This window comes from Lycorma delicatula, chromosome 1 (assembly GCF_047948215.1).
Source record: "Lycorma delicatula isolate Av1 chromosome 1, ASM4794821v1, whole genome shotgun sequence".
NCBI lineage: Eukaryota > Metazoa > Arthropoda > Insecta > Hemiptera > Fulgoridae > Lycorma > Lycorma delicatula.
In genome coordinates this window covers 275,651,165-275,672,005 of record NC_134455.1, presented here as the reverse complement: position 1 = coordinate 275,672,005, position 20,841 = coordinate 275,651,165, and the positions used below count along the sequence as shown (strand labels likewise).

General features: G+C 34.3%; 1 protein-coding gene across 1 annotated transcript in view; it reads right to left on the bottom strand.

Annotated features, from left to right (window-relative positions):
• Window positions 1–20,841, bottom strand: part of LOC142332111 (anoctamin-7-like) — a 223,300-nt gene that overhangs the window by 136,329 nt on the left and 66,130 nt on the right. The window lies entirely within an intron of this gene.

Below are 20,841 nucleotides of genomic sequence, written 5' to 3'. Positions count from 1 at the left end.
TGCACTGTGTTAACCCAGGAGATCTCCGTGTGTTTCGAAGCGGACACTACAGATCGCAATATACCTTATGTCGAAGATCTCCCAGTTGTTACCTTACTATTCAAGGTTAACAAAGAAGGTTGGCAGAGGCTCTTTCGTTACCTGATATCTGAGTTAACAGTATTCCGAACCTTGTGTCCTTGGTTCTCAAAGTTTTTTCTTATAATATCTATTGGGATTAAATAATGTAACGAGAGAGTTCCCGTGCCTCATCACTGCTACCTATCTGTGCATGCACAAACGAATATCAGCTCAGCAGGGAGCTGTCCCTCATCCCCTCGTAGCCCTATCCTTCTGTTGAAGGACCCGTGTGATAAAATCAGATATAGGATGGAATTGTACCTCATTTTCCAACATACGGCCCACGATACTCTCCATCATAAGTGGCCTAGTATTCAATTCACATTGCAAGTGCTCCCTGTCACAGGTCTGACAGGCAAGCACGACATGCTCCACAGTGTCGAGCCTCCCGCAGGATAAACATAAGGGGTCATCAAGTCCGGCATTCAAATATACCTGGAACACGTCGTGGCCAGACAGGAACTGGGTCAACCAATAGGAGATCTCGCCAAACCTACGGTTGACCCATGTCTTCACCTGCGGAATCAGGTAGTGAGTCTACCTACCGGTGAAGAAACGATCCCAACAAGCCTGCCAAGCTTGTTCATCCGATCTTGCATCTCAGCCTTACCACTTGGAGAAGCCCAATCCGCATGGAGCCAAGCTGCTGAAATGAGGGGGACCCCCGAAATTAGTAGCACCGTCTCAGTGGAGACAGAAGAATACGCAAATACTATGCGGAGAGCAATCCTCCTCTGCACGCCTTCAAGCATGCGTCTATTCCTACCGCTCCTTAGTGCCGGCGACCAGACATCAACACGATATAATAGTACCGAGTTGATCACATTACCATAAAGTGCCCGCTTGGAGGTCCGAGAGCCGGCAACATTTCCTAACAACCTACTCAAGGCAGTCACCATCACCCCTGCCTTCTCTGACACCTCCCGGACATGCGCGGTGAAGGAGCGACGGTGATGCAACCGTCGCTCCCAGGTACCCCAGACAGTCATACCCCAGACAGGTTAATTTATGGACTTCGGTCTGGTCTACAAGAGAGAGGCGGACAGACCTCCTACTCCCACTCAGCTCCATTGCAGAGTCCCGCGTGACATTCACTTGCTTCAACCATCGTCGAGGTGCCGCTACATCTCACGGCTGCATGGTAACCCAGGACCCAGGCCCTCGGCAGTGCAGTCGCCGTTCCGCCGATAGCTTATACAATTTAATAATCACCACAATTCTAACTAACCATGGCTCGCCGCCAATACGCCTACCTTCAGCCAATCAACTGCCCAGGCGGTCCCTAGCCAACCGGGGTGCTACTCTACTAAATCCCCTCGGCTGTCATGTGCATGGCGAGGAAACGGAAGAAGCCAGCCACAATGGCCCAATCTCTGCGAGTCTTCCAGTTGACTCCCGGATATAAGAAGGAGTTTACTCTCTCAAATTCCCTATCAACTCTGGTACATTCAGCTTCGTACCTGGGACAGACATACAGAACATTCTCCACAATATCATCGACCCTACAGTCCGAACACAAGCCGGAGTCAACCAAACCAAACCTAGCCAAACTATTCCTAAAGACACCATGTCCCGAAAGGAATTGAGTTATGTGCCGATTGGGGGAAACCCAACTAATTGCTCGCAAACCCCTAACATTTGGAAAAATACCATGCGTGTATAGACCAGTAGAAGAATCGTTCCATCTAGCTTGCCAAGAGTCAAAACCTTGGTCTTCAATTTCTCGCATAAAACCTGAAGTAAGAAGGCCTTCCTTCTTGGAAATGTAACGTTGCTACTTTCCATAGTTAAAGTATCAATAAAATATCTTGTCAGTGATCACAGTGACTGCCTCTCTTGAGACAGTTCTGTAGCCACAGACAACAGCTAACAATAGAAGACGCTGGGCTCACAAAAGAATATCCTTATAACACTGGAATTGTAAATGATGAGCACAGACGGGATGACGAGTTCCCTCTAGATGACCCTTCAGAAACATCGTAGTGGTTTTCTCTACACTGAAAAGGTTCTCCGTACCACAAAGATGGAACAGAAAAAACGCAACTATGTCTTAGTGAGTCTTAACCTTCCAAGTCATCCAAAGCTGTTTATTAGTTATTATCCGCACCCAGCTGTCATATTTGTCCAAAACAAATCATAGAGCTTTAATACGTAGTTTATTCCTTAAAGGATTATTGGCAGGGTCTAACAACCTTTGTACGGTCGGTTTGTCTGCTACTCTCCTCCGTTGGAAGGTGCTCCAACTGATTTAATAGAGGCAATTCGTTCATCGTGAAAACATGTGACACTTTCGGTTTGTGGAGAATTGGGATAGTCTGCATGGGCGGAATTCATCCACGAGTCCATAATACCTTCCCCACTTCCAGAGGTATCAGTCACTTCATTGATAACATTACTGATAAAAAGTTGTTAATTTAATTGAATCAATTGATGGCTGATGCATAACAGCTCTCAAAGAGAGAAGGTGTAAGTTTGATAGATTAATCTAACTAGCTTACTACAGATGGTGGAGTTTTATTTAGAAAATAGAGCCTTAACACTAATATATATATATATATATATATATATATATATATATATATATATATATAAATTATGATACCAGCTGACTTTCATTTATCTGATAAAGATAATTTGAATAAACAAACTATTTTAACAGCTTCGTAATATAAAATAAAACCATTACTTGCATTCAGGTTATGATAATGTTAAGTACCATAAATTTGGCCCTGTAAATCAAAATTATTCTTACTTAGGATTACCACTTTAAACTTAGCACCCTAGTTCAAATCTTTCTGGCTTGGATCTTAATTTTTACAATGAGATAAATCTATCATTTGGAGTCTCTATCAACTAATCAACTGAAGTTGTCAATCATAAAAAACACGATTTATCTACTGAAAACTTCACTTATGATATTTTAATATTATGTGTATGTGTATAAATATTATTTTTATTGTACTCTAAAAATTTCTGTAAAAATAAACGAAAAAAAACAATAATGATAAAACATATCAAAGTCAAAATATATTGCAGAATACAGTAAAACAGATTTAATTCAATGAAACTGATTAATTTCAACAGCTTTGCATAGACGACATCTACTACACTACACATTTGTCATTCGTTTAATGATACAGACATCAAAATAAAAAAATTGGTTCAAATAAATATTGTTGTAAAATCTAAATAGGAACATACTAGTACGTCATGTTATAGTAAATGATTTATTACTCTAAAACAGTTATTCTTGTGTATCACACAGGTGAACGCAACACATGTTTAAAATTGTATAAATTTATTTACTGGCTGAAATCGTTGCAAAACTTTCAAATCTGATTTCAATGTATTTTTTTTTCTCCTGTACTTATTTTTTTTTAACCAGAAATTTTCTTGAAAAATTCCTAGTTTAATTTATTTATTTACCAAGAATTTTAGAATATTTTTGTATAAAGTATTTATATTAACCTATATTCAATTTTTTTACAATACGCATCATTCATATTAGCCCTATGTATATTCCTTTGCTTAAGAACATAAACAAAATTATTATCAATAATAATATTACATGAAAACAAAGATAGGCTGGTCAGGTCCTATAATAAAGAGTAGCCCTATCCCTTTTACAATATAAACTTATTATAGTACACGCGTAGCACCTCCAGGGGTTATATAATTAGAAATAACAGAAACACTAGTTATAACTGAAATAATACATCAATCCTCTAATCTAAACATTACTAGTGATCTGAAAGACAAACATTAATTTATATAAACATGATGCTATAACGTCATCATTCTGCTCTGTTCAGCTAAATTTTACACCAAATTTTGCTAACTTGGTCACTAGATGTAAATTTTAGAAGTACCTCTTGTATAAATATATTTCATAGGCCGATGTTATGTTCAAAAAGATAAGAAAACAGATTGAGATGTAAAAGGTATTATTAGAATGGAATATACAAAATAAAATTTCTTTTAAAATATACTCCAAGATATTGTTTAGCTTTATTGTTTATGAGCATGAAAACAACATCTTAATTTTTATTATCACCTGTTAAGGATACATATGCATTAGTTATCAAGGGCGAAGACTGGTGCCTTAGCATTAATGACTTAATGGTGACAATGGTGACAAATACTTTAGCAATAATGGATGCATATAGCCAGTGACATTGTTCTAGAAAGTAGAATTTACATCAATGAAAACTCGTCCCTTAAAAATAAAATTGGTTATCCTATTTTTCTTAACATCAGTCATATTCAGCACTGAGAAAATATAAACCTAATCCTATTAGGAAATCATTAACAAAATAATTAAGAACAGGATAAACAGTTCAGAGATTATTACATTTTGAAATATCGAATATTCAGTGCTTATGGTATCAGGTATAATATAAACGATTTAAAATTTAATGATTAAATAATTTACTTTCCTTAGGAAAATTTGCTAAAGTATTAATCTGAATTTTGAACAACATAAAATACTCACTCTTTTTGTAAAATATTATGTTATAAAAATTAATTGTTTCTGATTGTTATAATAACAATCATATAAAAGTTTTTAATGTCAGCTTATTCTTATGCTATTTCTACCCTTCCGATGCCATTTATGCATTACTGCATTTTAGCGTTTAGGAACTTAATTAAGCTTTAGTGAACTTGGGGAAGTTAGAAACATAATATTTTACAAAATTGCAAAAAATTATCACTAAGTAGTTATTCAACTCATGGCCTTCATATTTTTATATTTAGTAAAAACAATCAGAATTGAATAATCAATTTTTTGTCAGTTTATTTTAATTTTACCAATTTTTAAGAAAAAAAAAGATATTTTCTTTAAAGCATTACAAGTATGCCTATCTTTCAATACTGCTAACTAGTGATCTACTAAGTATTAGTTTTCTTTTATAACAATTAATTATACTAATAATTTTTGATATTTATTATTATTATCATCTCCGCTATCATAATTCTGTGGCTTATCATACTTCTGTGAGCAATTCCTTGCTCCACAAGGAATTTAGAACATGTTCACAAAATATTCAAGTTTTATATAGTTATTTCAAGTTTGATGTAGTGTAGAAGAAAGGTTTGAGGTAAAAACTTTTTAAACTTATCTAAAACTATGTGAAATCCTAACTGCAATGCTTTTAAGATTAGTGACCTTAAGTGACAGTCATATTAAGTATTCCCATTGCCATAAGGAAAATAAATTATGGACAAACTCAGATATGAATGCCCATGTATGGAGAAAAAAGGTTGTGAGATGACAAATACAAGTAAAATAAGCCTTCTACAAGTATTAGTCTTCCTCTATACCATAATTGTACAAAGTACAATATATACGTTTGTTGGATTCATTACTTCTGTTATTTTTTACCTCCTAATAAAAGAATTATTATAAATTATGTGAGGAAAATTAAAATTTAAAAACAAAGTTCAGCAAAGTTCAGTTATAACTAATGACTCCAATAAGATGAAACAAATTTTGTTGGTTAAAGAAAAATGTGATTAACATTAAAAAAGCAGGTAATTTTTTAAGTAAATTATTTTAATTTTATGTGACTAATGACATTTGAAATGATAGTTAATTAAGTTGTAAAATGTTATTATGTTTATTGTAAATTATTAAGTCTGTAAATGACAAGATCTATATTTTTTCTATTTTAGTCTCCGGAACCACCGTATTACTGCAGAGGATGATATCTATGAATGTAAATGAACTATAGGCTTGTACAGTCTCAGGTCGACCATTCCTGAGATGTGTGGTTAATTGAAATCCAACCACCAAAGAACACCGGTATCCACGATCTAGTATTCAAATGTATATAAAAGTAACTCCCTTTACTACGACTTGAACACTGGAACTCTCAACTTCCAAATCAGCTGATTTGCGAAGATGCGTTCACCACTACACCAACCTTTACTATTAGGTTTACTATTAGGAATATCTGGAAAAAGTTAACACTGCAGTAGTAATTAAAAATTAAGATCTACCTGAAAATAAATAAGATGTTAAGTTGTGCTAAATCAGGGTAGTAGTAATACAATTTAAAAAAATTGGGCCACTTTTTGTAACTCATCACCATTTTCCATCTTCTCAATAACAAGTGGTCCAAGCCTCCATGTAGTGCTGCTGGATATCTTATAAAGGTATGGTAAACTTTTCTTTGTGAACTAAAGCAAGTCCCTCTATAGTTAACAGCTATAGTTGTTACTAGGGAGCAATCCAAAAGTTGACACCCTACGACAGTCAAATATGGAAAGTCTTTTAAGGAAAAATCCACCGTCAAGCAAAGACTTGAAAAGACTGCACTCAGATTCAGAGAGCAGTCACGAAAGAGTTACAGAAAAGTCGGAGCATCTGAACAAACCCAAAAAATTGAAACCACAACAAATAAACTACCTAGCAACCAACAACATTAATTCTTTAATAAAAGTTGGAAATCTCAAAACACTTATAGATACATTAACAACAAACTACTACTAACAACAAAAACAACAAAGTAAAATCAAGACAAGAAGTGAACGAATTTTGGGAACTACTAGAACAAACAATTACCAACATCAGCAACAAACACATCAAGATACTGATAGGAGATTTCAATGCCCAGCTAAGCAGAGAAAAGAAATACAAAGATGTGGTAGGACAACATTCAGCACATAAATGTACAAACAAAAGTGGAATGAAATTAATACAGTATTGCAGAAACCATGGAATGATATCTAAATCTACATACTTTTTACAAAAAATCTGTAAACTCAAAACCTAGAAACACTCTGACTGGAAAAAAGGGGAATGGCAACTAGACCAGGTATGCATGGACTAGAGCTTCCATAAACAGATACAGAACATCAGAGTTCTAAAAGGCAAAGACACAGGATCAGATCACTACATGGTCAAAATAAAAATGATTTTCTCTTCACAAAAGAAAATACCAAAAATCACTAAGAACAAAAAGGAATACAATATAGAGAATCTAAAAAATAACCAAAACTACCAAGAAGCAACCAAAAATATTAACGAAAAAGAATTAAATAAACTCACAACAAAACTAAAAGATTCATGAAAACACACTGTTCCAATCCAACCAAGAGCCATACACCGATGGTGGAATAAAGATTGTGACTTCGCAGTAGAGAAAAGGCACCAAAGTTGGGTCAAACACCAATGTGACCAATCAGAGGAGTCTCAAATGCATCTAGCAAAACAAAGAAAAGAAACCCACAAAACAATAAGATACACCAAAAGATAATTCCAAAAACACCTACTAAACAAATCGAAACTGAAAGCAATAAAAATAATACAAGAGAATACTATAGAATGTTTAAAACACAAGTACAAAAATATGAACCACCAATTTTAATCCTAAAAGATGAAGATGCTAAACCCTCACATAATAATAAACAAAATGCAGAAATATTAGCTAAATCGTTCAAAAAACTAGTAAATTGTGAAGAACCCACAAAACTCTTTCAAATTGACACAAACACACTTATCAGATCAAACCAAAAACCAAATAAACCCACCTACACTAAAAAAACTAAACCAAGCATTAAAAGAAATGAAAAATCACAAAGCAAGCAGGGACGAACAGACAGTCATAGAACTTTGGAAAAACTCTTCCAAGGAGACTTAACAGTCACTTCTAGAAAATCTCCAAAAAATCTGGAAAGAAGAAAAATTACCAAAATTTACTCTTGACTACTGCACTCATACACCCACTACACAAGAAAGGGGACAAAACCAATCCCAAAAACTACAGAGGAATTTCACTATTAGATTGCACATATAAAATACTCTCAAGAATAATACTGAATAAAATAAAAGAGCAACTCGAAAATGAACTGGGAGAATATCAGGGCAGATTTAGACCGTGGAGAAGCTGTCCTGAGCATATAATCACTCTGAAATTAATAATGGATGTACACAAAATGATACAAAGAGAACTAGAATTATTTTAATACGTAGTTTATTCCTTAAAGGATTATTGGCAGGGTCTAACAACCTTTGTACGGTCGGTTTGTCTGCTACTCTCCTCCGTTGGAAGGTGCTCCAACTGATTTAATAGAGGCAATTCGTTCATCGTGAAAACATGTGACACTTTCGGTTTGTGTAGAATTGGGATAGTCTGCATGGGCGGAATTCATCCACGAGTCCATAATACCTTCCCCACTTCCAGAGGTATCAGTCACTTCATTGATAACATTACTGATAAAAAGTAATGTTATCAGTTGCATTTGAAACAAGGCAGTCTGCCTTGTTTCAACTACAACAACGTGGTTGCAAGGCTAAATGAGATTAGAAATCTCTCGAGCCAGTTCAGCGACAGGACTGTCGTCCTTCGTGATGGCAGTTTGGAAGTAGGAAAGACCCTGTCTACAGGTTGTCCACATTGTAGTATTTTAGGTCCACTGGTCTGGGCCGTTGAGTACGATTCTCTCATGCGGTTGTAAAGGCCCAGTGGCTGTCGTATTGTGGCTTACGCCGATGATGGGCTGCTGCTGGTCGAAGGTAACTCGCGTGCTGAGATAGAGCTCAGAGCGACGCAGGCATATAAGGTATTAAGGTTGTGGAGTCTTCAGCATAAGATGGTTTTCAATATAAAGAAAACCACTATGATTCACTTGAAGGGTCGTCTAGCTGCAACCCGTCATCCGCGGATTGTGATGGACGGCCTTCCGATTAGGTATGTTATCGTTCAGAATTATCTGGGTGTTATCCTTGATGAGATGCTTCTCTTCAAGGAGCACCTCCAGTTTGTAGCGAAGAAGGTCATCGATGGTTTCTTCGGTATCCATAGAGTCATTTATCCGGATTGGGGGTTGAAAATATCGTACCATGCGTATTCTTTACAAAGGTGTCTGTAAGGCCATAATTTTGTAAGCTACGTCCGTCTGGGCTCATCGTATACAATTCCAGTGTTATAGGGACATTCTTTTACGAGCCCAACGTCTTCTACTGTCGGTGGCTACAGAAATGTCTCGCGAGAGGCAGTCACTGTGATCGCCGGCATAAAACCCCTTGACATCTCGGCTAAGGAACGTAGCCAGCGGTATATTTCCAAGGACGGAGCCCTTCTAACGTCAGGGCGTATGCAAGAAATTGAAGACCAAGGTTTTGACTCTTGACAACTTACATGGAACTATTTTTCTACTGGTTGATACACGCATGGTATTTTTCCAAATTTTAGGGAGTTGCGAGCGATTAGCTGGGTTTCCCCCAATCGGTATATTACTCAATTTCTTTCGGGACATGGTGCTTTCAGGGACATTTTGCCTAGGTTTAGGTTGGTTGACACCGGCTTGTGTCCGGATTGCACGGTCTATGACACGGTGGACCATGTCCTGTATGTCTGTCCCCGGTACGAAGCTGAGCGTACCAGATTTGTTATGGAACTTAAGAGAGTAAACTCCTTCTTTGATCTGTGAGTCAACTCGAGAACTCGCAGAGATTGGGAAATTGTTGCAGGCTTCCATCGATTCCTCGTCCTGCGCATGAATATCCATCACTGTCCAGAAAAGTATGGTTATTTTAGTTCCATTTTCTATCACAGGTTTGTGAAACTTTGATTTTCTGCTATGGTGATAGTAGAAATAAATTATATAATGAACTGAACCTTGACCTAAATTTGCGTTTGTTTAACTGAACCAGATATGTTTTCATTTGTTTCAAGCGTGTAGCACCATCCTTCCACTCAATTTTTAATCTTCTAGAATATTGTAATCAGTAGTAAGTAAATATATAATGTAACATTGCTTGGTAAAGTAAATAATTGATTTTGTAAAAAAATATTAAAAAGTTTGTACTAAAAAATTGTACATTTTTTAAAATGAAATAAATAGATGCTTTCAAAAAAGATTGTAACTTTTATTACTTTATCATTCTGAGATACAATTTTATCGCTATCCTAATGACATGTGATCCATATTTATTAGTTCAGTCGTAAGCAGCTGATCTATAATTTACAGGAGTAGTAGTAAAAAAAAAAAGATTGATAACCGCTGATTTATATGCATCGTTTATTTTATTTTATATTCAATATTTCATCAATATTAAAATAAGGTTTTCATGAATATAAGGACCAATCGGTTAAAAAAAAAAAAACAGATGTTTGTATTCTTTCTATTTGCTCTCCTATAAAATAAGTCAAACTGCGTTACCTTTCTTCTGTTTCTGAGCCAAGGAGTTGCAACAAACCTTTTGAAATTTTAAATCACTCTGTCATTACGGATTTTCCTAAATTTGTTTTAACCTATGTCAGTACATCCTGACCTCATAGGAGAAGACACCCTGCATGTGACGGTTTCGGTCGCCACGCCGCCCCTTCCGTACCTAGCTCTTATGGGCTTTACCGGAGATCATCTTCAATCGTGTCAACAATTAAATTCATTAGCGACTTATCAGTGTAATGTAACTGTACCGGTAGGTGTTAGTCTTGAACAAACTCAGGTAGACCGCACCTGAGGCGTGTGGTTAATTGAAGCCCAACAACCAAATAATGCTGGTACCGCGATCTGGTATTCAAATCCGTATAAAAGCAACCACAATCATTAAGATTTGAACCTGCGAACTCTCGACTTCAAAATCAGCTGATTTACGAAGACACGTTTACCACTAGAACAATAAAGTGGTTTACTTGGAAATTTATTTCTATATTTGTTTCGAAAAGTTTATTTTAAAGTAGGAATTCTGGCGTAGAACTTATCAGCGCATAGTATAAACCAAATCAAAATTTTACCTTTGATAATTTCTCTTTGGTTTTATGAAATTAAGGCGTTCAAGCTGTAAGTAATATTAAAATAAGAATAGCTAAATACTTTTAGTGTAAATTGAATAATAAATTTTGTTCTATAAGAGTAAAGTATTAATCTATGCATAACCGGAGACATAAAACAATATTAGATTAGTTTCAGATGTAGTTATTTATCAAATATTGTAGAGTAGATAAAAAAAAAAAGTAGTAAAATTTATATCTTTAGTCTCCATATATCTTTTTGTCGTTACAGTCCAATGGTGTAATACATTCATAATGGTAATCTTATGGATTATTTATTTTAAATTACCTTTTTAATTTTCAATGAATGATTAGAGAAGTGTTAGAGTACTAGATGTTTTCGTGACTAAAAAAATCTTTTGAAATACTAAATCCCAGTAAACCCATTTGATGTATTTGAATTTCAAGATCAAAAGGGGGTCAGTGTGCTTTTTTTGTGACGTAAAATTTCTTTTCATCCTTCCTGTTTAATATAAATGAAAAGTTGAATAAATAATGTTTGCATTTTGAAAAGTAACCTAAATATATGTCATTTCTTGAATATTATCATCTTTTAAATTCTAACGGTTTTAAAATAAATGTTTACTAAAGTTTTTATGAATAAAAAAACCATAGTTATGAACTATTCTGAATTCCTATCGTATATTTCCTAACGTAAAAAGAAATTCAAATAATTCTGATATATATATAAGCCTACATTAAAAAAAAATTATTATGATTTTAATATTCTAAAACTAGAATATTAAAATATTCTAATATTTAACAATTAGTATATAGTATTAGAATAGTTAATGGTATTCAAATTAAAAAAAATTCAGAGACGTAAAAAAATACTTATCAGAGAAGCTGACGGCCAAGTGTGCTCTCGGTTCTATAAGAAGGGTTATAATGAGATCACCTAGTGTGATCTTTGTTCTGCCCACTGGTCCTTTCGGAAACATCATTCGAAACATCATATACTTGCACAGGACGAGCGATGAGCCTGTTGCCTTATGGTACCCAGGAGCGCGGACGCGAGTAGGACGCGTTCCCGCTCAGCTTCGGTGCGTCGTGCGACACCTCCAGTGTAAAGATCTCCAGAAGATCCAGTGTAGAGTTGTAGTAGTAAAGACGCAAGGGAAGTCATATGCTGACTTACTTCAGACCTTGAAGTCCAACGTAACAAGAAAGGAGGTTGGAGAGGTTCTATCCCTAAGACGGGGTAAAAATGAGGAGCTAGAAGTCTGCATAAAAGGGACGCAACAGGCGGAGAAGGACACCCTGAAGGACAGGGCGGCCGAATTACGAGTTCGCGTTCATACCCGAGGTGATAGGCGGGCGGTGTCCACATCAAGGACTTGGATGTGGACACCACTGAGAGTGAGGTTAGTGACGCCATCGTTGAAGTGATTGATTCAGGGGAATCGTTCCGAATCTCCTCATTACGAAAGGCCTACGGTGACACGCAAAATGTTTTACGACTAGTTACCGCGCCAATAACAAGCTGTTAGTGAGTAGAATAAAGATAGCGTGGGTCCATTGTCAGGCTTACATTCGAACAGCATCTATCAGGTGTTATAAATTCTGATCAACGTGGCACAGAAGTGCCGACTGTAAGGGTCTCGACAAGGCAGCATTGTGTTACAACTGTGGAGGTGTTGGACACGTTATTAGAGATTGTAGAGAGGCTACAAGATTCCTCGATTGTAACTCAACCGAACATCGCACCGGAGGCAGGGCGTGAATTAAAAATCATCATGATTAAAATCATGTTAACAAACGCTAATAGAAGCATCCTCTCACACGATTTGGTAGGGGAGGTTGCGAGAAGGTATGACGTCGATACTGTGGTCAATCGGAGCTTAATCGATACACGGTGGCCAGACATGATTGGTGTGCCGATGTAGCTGGGGATGTCGCTCTGTACAACGTTAGTGGTCGGCACCGTTGGCAATTTCTTCACCGGGAAGAAGGCATAATTTCGATGGAAACGAGACATTTCACAATCATTGCAGTGTATGTGAGTCCCAACAATCCTCTTGAGGATAATGTAACTTTTGTCGGCTCTATGCAAGATGTCATTGTGAGGTCCTCCAGAAGAGTTGTCCTGTTCGGCGACTTCAATTGTCAAACGGTGATAGCTGGTTGTTCTCATAATAATAGGAGGAGCTTAGTATTGACGGAGATGCTCCAAGCAGTGGGCTTTAGATGCCTTAACGACCGAACTCCGACGTATGTGGCGCGTGGTTACACCAGTGTACTTGAATTAGTGATGGTTAACGACTGAAGGGGTAACGACTGTTTCCAAATGACGGTACTAAATGAAGAAATAGCTAGCGATCACCGTGTTGTATTGTTGCAATACCACGTTGTGCTGCCTCAGAGACTTGATGGACACAGACCACCGCGACTTAACGGGGCACAAATAGAGTGGCTACAAAACTCTCCGACGGTAGGGTTGTCACCCCGGAGGTGCTTCAAGACCTGGTTATTCAGGAAATGGCACGACTCCCTGTTACACGTAGGCGCTTTCATCCGGTATACTGGTGGATACCGGAAATTGCCGCTTTAGACAATCACTTTTGGCTCTGTGCCGCAGAAAGCAACGGTTGAGGAGAATAAATAGCCCTGCCTACGATGAGGTAGCTAACAGCTTCGTCACTGCTAGAAGGACCCTTAACTTCAAAATCAAAGAATCCAATAGATTGAAATGGCGACAACTTTGCCTTGAGTTGGATGTAGATCTGTAGGGTCGGGCGTGCCAGGTGGCGACAAGAAGCTTGGAAGGCATCTACCCGGAAACTGAACTAATTGCTTATGCCGACAATCTCTGCATTATTGTAAGCGGAGCTACGAAAGAAGAAGTGGAGGCAAAAGGAAATAAAGCCCTACAAACGGTTTATACATGGTTGGGGTATGGATTTCTCCTTACCTAAATGCGAATATATCATGTTTACTGGTCGGCGTCCGGTAAGGGACCTTGTCTTAAGGGTAAGCGGCCAGACTATAAATAGGCGGACTTGTATACGCTACCTGGGGGTCTTGTTGGACAAAAACCTGAAATTCAGGGACCACGTCCTGTATTGCTGCGGAAAGGCCGGAAAAACGGTTCGGTCAATCAATGCCTTGTTGGCTGGCCAGAGGGCGCCAAGGACATCGAAGAGGAGACTCATCGCCTCGGTGGGAGCCTCTTTTTGCTATATGAGGCTCCGGTATGGATCGCTGCCACAAACGTTAGACGTATAATGTTGTGAGCCTTCAGGGGTTCATAGGAGTGTTCTCCTTGGTGTCATCGCAGGATATCGTACGATCTCTTATGAGGCGATTGCGCCCTGTTGTTGGTTCCTCTGATTCAGCTGTTGGCTCTGGAACGCACGTTCTGTTTTGACGGTGTGGACAGGGCTGAGGCCGCACTTATAATTCGTAGAAAGTGGAAGGAGACGTGGCGGTCAGGAGACCGAGCAGGATGGACCAAAGGAACTGTCACGGATTTTGACCTTTGGCTTGACAGGCAGCACGGTGTTGTTTTACGGGCACGGTGCTTTTGAAAGTTACCTGTACAAATTTCACAGAAGGTCCTCTCCCCGTTGCATGTATTGTGAAGGGGAGGATGACGCAGAACACACCATTTTTGTGTGTAATGAATGGTAGAATCAGAGAAGAACGGCTGGGATTAATGGGCTTCAGGTAGAGAATCTTTTGACATTTATTTTAGAGTTGAAGGCGAACTGGAGGAAGTTTGAAACCTTCGCAACCAAAGTTCTCACCGCCAAGGTAGCAGAGAGGGTTAGAAGAGGGTTCTAGATGATGTAAGAGTAGGGAAGGGTAGACAGCCCCATGTCTACCCTATATGTAGGGATATAAAAAAAAATACACACCCTACGTATATGATTTTTAAAATAATTAACTGTTTACAATTCTGAATGTTTAAATAGTGGATAATGCTTCATTTGTTTTAATTTAGAATTATTTATTAATTTTATTTCAGTAAATTCACTAAATTAAAAATACCTCCTTAAAAAAGATTTTAATGATATTTTATTAGTGTAAAAAATATGTCTGTGGAAATCAGGAAACCATCCTGTCTTTAGTTTTGCTGTTTAACAAGACTATCAGAGTTTAAATTACGATCGAATGCGTCGTGAAAAATAAATTCAGTATAAGAGAAATGGCAGTGTTTTTTTATCAATTTTCATTTTCCCTACATCTTCCCAAGTCTTTTCATCAGAATGGACCTGACTTGACTAAATAAAATCAATGTTTTAAACTATAAAACGAAATTACTGGTTAGTAATTATTAATAGTCTTCATGAAGAATAGAAATTAAAATAATTATACTTAATTAGTTAAAATACTCTGTAAGTAATAACATCTAAGTATCAAAAGAGTGCGCGCACGTTGTTGTTTCAATAGGCGAAGCTGCTGATATTATTACTTTATTTTTCAAAATAATTGCTTTTATATACGATAAATTTAAAGCGATAAATCAGTAAGAGTAATGAAATTTGAATATCAAGAGTGTTCTTTATTTAGTTCTTTTGAGTAGAAACTATTTTCTTAAATAAAAATTTAGCAAACTCTTGTTTATTGTTGGGTAGTAAAAATTTTTTATTGAAAAAAATTAATTAGTTTTAAGATAGTTTGTAATTTCTTGAAATGTCCATTTCGCTAACATAATAAGAAATTAAATACTGTATTGGCATTTAAATTTCCTGCTATAAACTAACTGAAGATATATTTCGATCACACAAATCAACAATTATCAAGCTTTGTCTTCGTTAATACACCATTTCAAGCAATCATCAATTATCTTTAAATGATCTACAATTTCTGTATGATTATTAATCTACTTTTCGTTGATCTTAAATTTTCCCCTTACCTGTACAATTCAGTAGTTTGAATAATTTAGTTAACAATATTGAATCAGGATCCTAAAACTCGATAAGCCGAGTTTACGGATGTTTTTGCGAACAGTGTGGTTTAAAAACTGATTAATCCAACCTGAAAATTTTATTGTTTTTTTGTTCCCTACATACTTTTTCCTTTATCCGGAACAGTTTTTAAAACAAATTCATCAAAATCCAATAAAAGTAATGTTATTAATTTTATTTTAAATCAAATTTAATTTATAAATGAAGGGTGAATTAAAAAAGAAACATATGATTTTACTAGCTGTACTTTAAGTATATTGTATCCTTTTATAGTTACCATTTATTTATCTTATACTGTAAAAACCAACTATTACGGAACAGTAATCTCAAAATCGTTCACTTTTATTAAAAGACAATATTGATTCTTTGTAGGTTTACGTTATAAAAATTTAAAGGCGTTCTTAAAAAGAATTTTATAAAATCACATGTTGATAGATTAAGTATGATTTTTTTATTAGTTATTAAATTTAACGTCTACTTGATGGTAAATAATCTGAAACGCTATTGATTACTAATTATGTGCGTGATGAATTTACTAGATCATTTTTATTCAGTGAAATAAAACGAAGCAGAATATAAAAATACTCTTGAGGTACTTGTAAGAGAAATGTATTCTAAAAATCTGTCTTCGTTTTTGTAAATAAAATATTGCAAGGCGTTTGTAGCCTGTCTGTTGAAGCCTTGTAGTGTATAAATAAAGCAAAATGATTAAAAAAACTAAAGCTAGCCTGTATGATGTTTTATTCAGAAATATTTTATAGCAGACGGAAAATTTTTCGCGTATGACTAATTAATCCGCCTGTCAAATTAAGTGTAAATTATCGTAACATTTATTTTTTATTTAAAATGCTTATAACTACAAATAAATTTTAATGATTATAACATTCTTAAATTATAATAAATAAAAATAATTAAAAAAACATTCTCCTGTTCCGTGAAATAAGAATCTTAAATTAAATAAAATTTAATAAAAATAAAATTAATTAAGTAAGAAATAATTTTAAATGCATAACATTAAATTATTGATTTTAATATTACATCTTAAAACTAAAAACTGTATACTTCTGGTTTATAAGGAAAAATAAACAAATTAATCGATTAATTTGCCTATGATAAATTCATCAATTCTGCAAAATGTTGATAAACTTCAATGAAGCTGTTCATATCTCAGTTGGATTTAATAAAGCGCCATTAAATATAATATCTAAATTCGTTTTCTTTATTAATACTCTCATTATTCAAAATCTAAAACAAGTTTAATATAATATGGCAATGTGTCTTTCAGATATACATTAGGCTACCCTTTAATGCAGAAATAGTTTATTCATTCCTTTATTTTAGTTTCATTTTTTACTACAATCAAAGGAATAAGAAAATATTTTGTCCTGTAAAATCGAATTTTCACAATTATACAGCCATCAGTTTTAGGTAAAAATGAAATTTGTATTTTTATTTCTTTTAATCTACATGTACCATGAAATGCAAGTAACATGATTATGAATGCTTTTTATAGTTAATTATTAGTAAATATTAAAAACGAATGTTATAGATAAATCTATAAAAATGTAAAATGAAAGAGTTACTGTGGGAAAATTTTAAAATCAATCTACATCGAAAATATATTCTTATTTTGAATTGATTGAATTTCTGGTATAATTTATCTTGTTCTTGAATTTAGGCAAGTTGTTCTAGTTACTTCAGATAATCGATACACTTAAGAATTACTGAGAAAAGATTCTAACGTGTACTTTTCCACTCGTAGTCTGTGTAAACCTTGAACCCCTCTTTGTCTCGGTTTAAACTTCGTATACTTCAGTCAGCGTTCTCTCCTGTTGACCTGGAGAATCACGGTTTGGAAAGGGTCCAAAACTAAGATAAGAGGTAGTAATTTAACAGCAATTTATTCGCTAAGATTTGTCAAAGTACTGTTTCATACCGACACTAACTCGATGTTTTATTTATTTGTATTACGTAAATCGTATGCAGATATTTAACTAAAATTAAGATGATTAAAATCGGCTAAAAATGTCATTATTTTTTTTTTAATTTCTCGAGTTTTTGAAAAAATGACAATAATATCGAGAAAAGGTAATCAGAACTTTTTTGTACTCCAACCGCAATCAAACTAATATAATTTAGAAAAATATTACTTCTGTTGTAAGATGTGTTGTAATAAATAGTACATTTTCCTTGTAATATATTAAAAATGGTGAGAGATCTAACACCTGACTTTTTTACAAAATTTTGAAAAAGTACGATATTACTTTCGGTCACACGGTGGGATTGGGGAATGAAATTTAACTTTTTTCCCTTCTGAGGAATGAGAAGTACAGAAATACCAATCAAATAAAAATGTAATTTCTTATATATATATATATATATATAAAGAATTATAAATATAAAATTAAAATTATAAAATTAGAATTATATATATATAAAATTTAAATTCAAATTTTATACTTAGGCCTAAGTATAAAATTTGTGGCCTAAAAGAAATTTCAAAACTACTTAATCAGTTTCATTGAGATTTAGATATATTGTAGCGGTGTTTCTTAAGATGTGCATGTGAACATTTGATAAAGATTGGTTGTGTCGTTCTTCAGATATGTTCAATTTAAGTCGACAAGAGACAATATAATCGTTGTTAGAGGTATGTCGTGAGACAGTGGTGAGTGACTCACCACTAAGTATGTAAAATTTTTCGATTTCTGTATGGTGTATGTAACGATTGTTGGAATTTACAAGCCGTGGAAATTATTTTATACAAGGTGTATCTGCGAGAATCTACGTTTGTATGTAATTTCGAAAAGAAGCCTCTTTGTTAGATAATTTTTTTACATCACAAAACAAACATATACCTATAATATTAATATGGTAGAATTTACATGCAGAGAACAGCCAAAGGGTATAATTTAATAAATCATATTACTACATTAATGCATTAACTACATTCATTTTGATGAAATCAGTCGTTAAACTTAATCATTGTATAAACATACCAGAGAGTACATGTTGATGGTAAACAATTAGATTTATTTATTTAATTCAGCCTACATTTATTTAATTTTACCGCTATAGGCCAGCAAATGTATTCAATTTTTTTAAATACTTCCAATAGTAAATCCCTAAGGACGCAGTCTAGAGAAAAAATCTTAAGAATAATAATTTAAACCGAAAAAATTACGATCTTTGTTTGAAAATATCAACGTTGAAACTTACTTCGGCTTTAATGTTTTTCAGGTAAACTTTTTTATAGAATGAAACAAAAAAAAAAGAACAGATTAATAAAGATATCTCAAATTTGTAGTATCTCATGTACAAATTGTTGAAGATACGTAATCCTTCATTTTATTGGTGCGAAGGCTTTCGTAAAATAAAAAGTAACCAAAACATAGAGAGCACACTTTCTTTCTCTTGGAGTTCTAGATTCCGGTAAGGCTTTGAACTGATTTAAAAAAAGGTTTTGGAGAATATTTGCTAGAAATTTCATAGGCTTAAATCTTATCCTGTAAGAAATAAATTAAAAAATAAATAGAAACAGAATAAATCTATAAAATAACAAAATTCTTCTATAAAACTAAAAATCTGATGTGGACATCAGAAACATGACTTCCTTGTACGCCTATTAAATTACAAACAATATTTTTTTCTGCACTTCATTTAAATTTATTACATTTGAAACTGAGATACGATCCTGCAAATCTTTAATAAAGTGGATAGTTACATATTTACTAAAATATTAGTTTTTATTAACATCAAATATTTATACACTTATTAATTCAACTATCTTACCTGAAATATTAGGATAGAATAAAAGTCCTTTATTACTCTTTAAGTCTTACATCTATCTAATATTATGTTTTTTAAATTACTATGATGAAACCATAAAAAAAAATGAAAAAAACGATTAATCAGATGTTTCACCAAATCTGATGTGAACACCACATGACTTACTTGTATGCCTATTAAATTACATACACACATTTTTTTAAAATGAAAAGTACATACAATTTTATTTCATTAATAATTTATGGTATTGTTTCATCTTCTTTTTTTTTATTATCATAATTGAATTATTATTAATTGAAATTGTTTTACAATCTGGGATTAATAATTAATAAAGCAATACATTTAAATTAAAAAAAAGGTTTAAAAAATTATCCTACGGCATCCTAAGTTATTAAATTATCCTACGGCTAATCGTTTTTGAGGTATGCGAGGTACGTACAGACGTCACGCCGAAACAAGTCAAAATGGATTCATGGATGATCAAAATTGTTATTTCAGTTGAAATCTGAGATTTTTGCGATCACAATACGTCCTTTACTTCGTACAAGGAAGTAAAAATCTGCGAAAGAAAAAACGGAGCCTAGCTTAATGTTGCAAAGACACGTTTCAGGCTAAAATTGCTGTTAATTTTGTGGACGTTAACTTTTATCCCAGCAATTTTTTTTTTTGCACAAATAAAATTAAAATAATTCTCCTTAGATTATTTGTTTGCTTTCTAGTTTTACTCTTCAATCTTATCTTGACTATTATTAAATAAAAAAAGTGACGGCGATCGACTACATTCTTGTACTAATCCTTTACTTACTGAAGCTTGCTTTTTGAGGTCTTCCAATATAATCGGTATCCTGATTTTTGTAACAGGTATTTTACCTGTTGCTCTGGTGCTTAAAATTTTAAACATATCACATCAAAGCAAATTCTTTCCATTTTTTTCCTTGCGTCCATACTGCTTCTAAATTCAACCTGATTCATATTTAAAGTTTTTCGGATATTTTCTATTGATTTATAGATTATCCTAATAATTATTTGGATGCGTGAGATTTCAAATTACTCACCAAAATAATGTGGCAATCCTGGAATACCTGTTGCTTCGAGGAGAACTCTCATTTTTAATAAATTTTGCTTAACTTGTGTAATAACGATTATTTGTCTATGCTATCGTACCTGACTGAAAGAGAATAGTAACTTGGATAGTATAACCTACTCAGGCTTTTTTTCTTGTTTATACAATTTTTAAATCA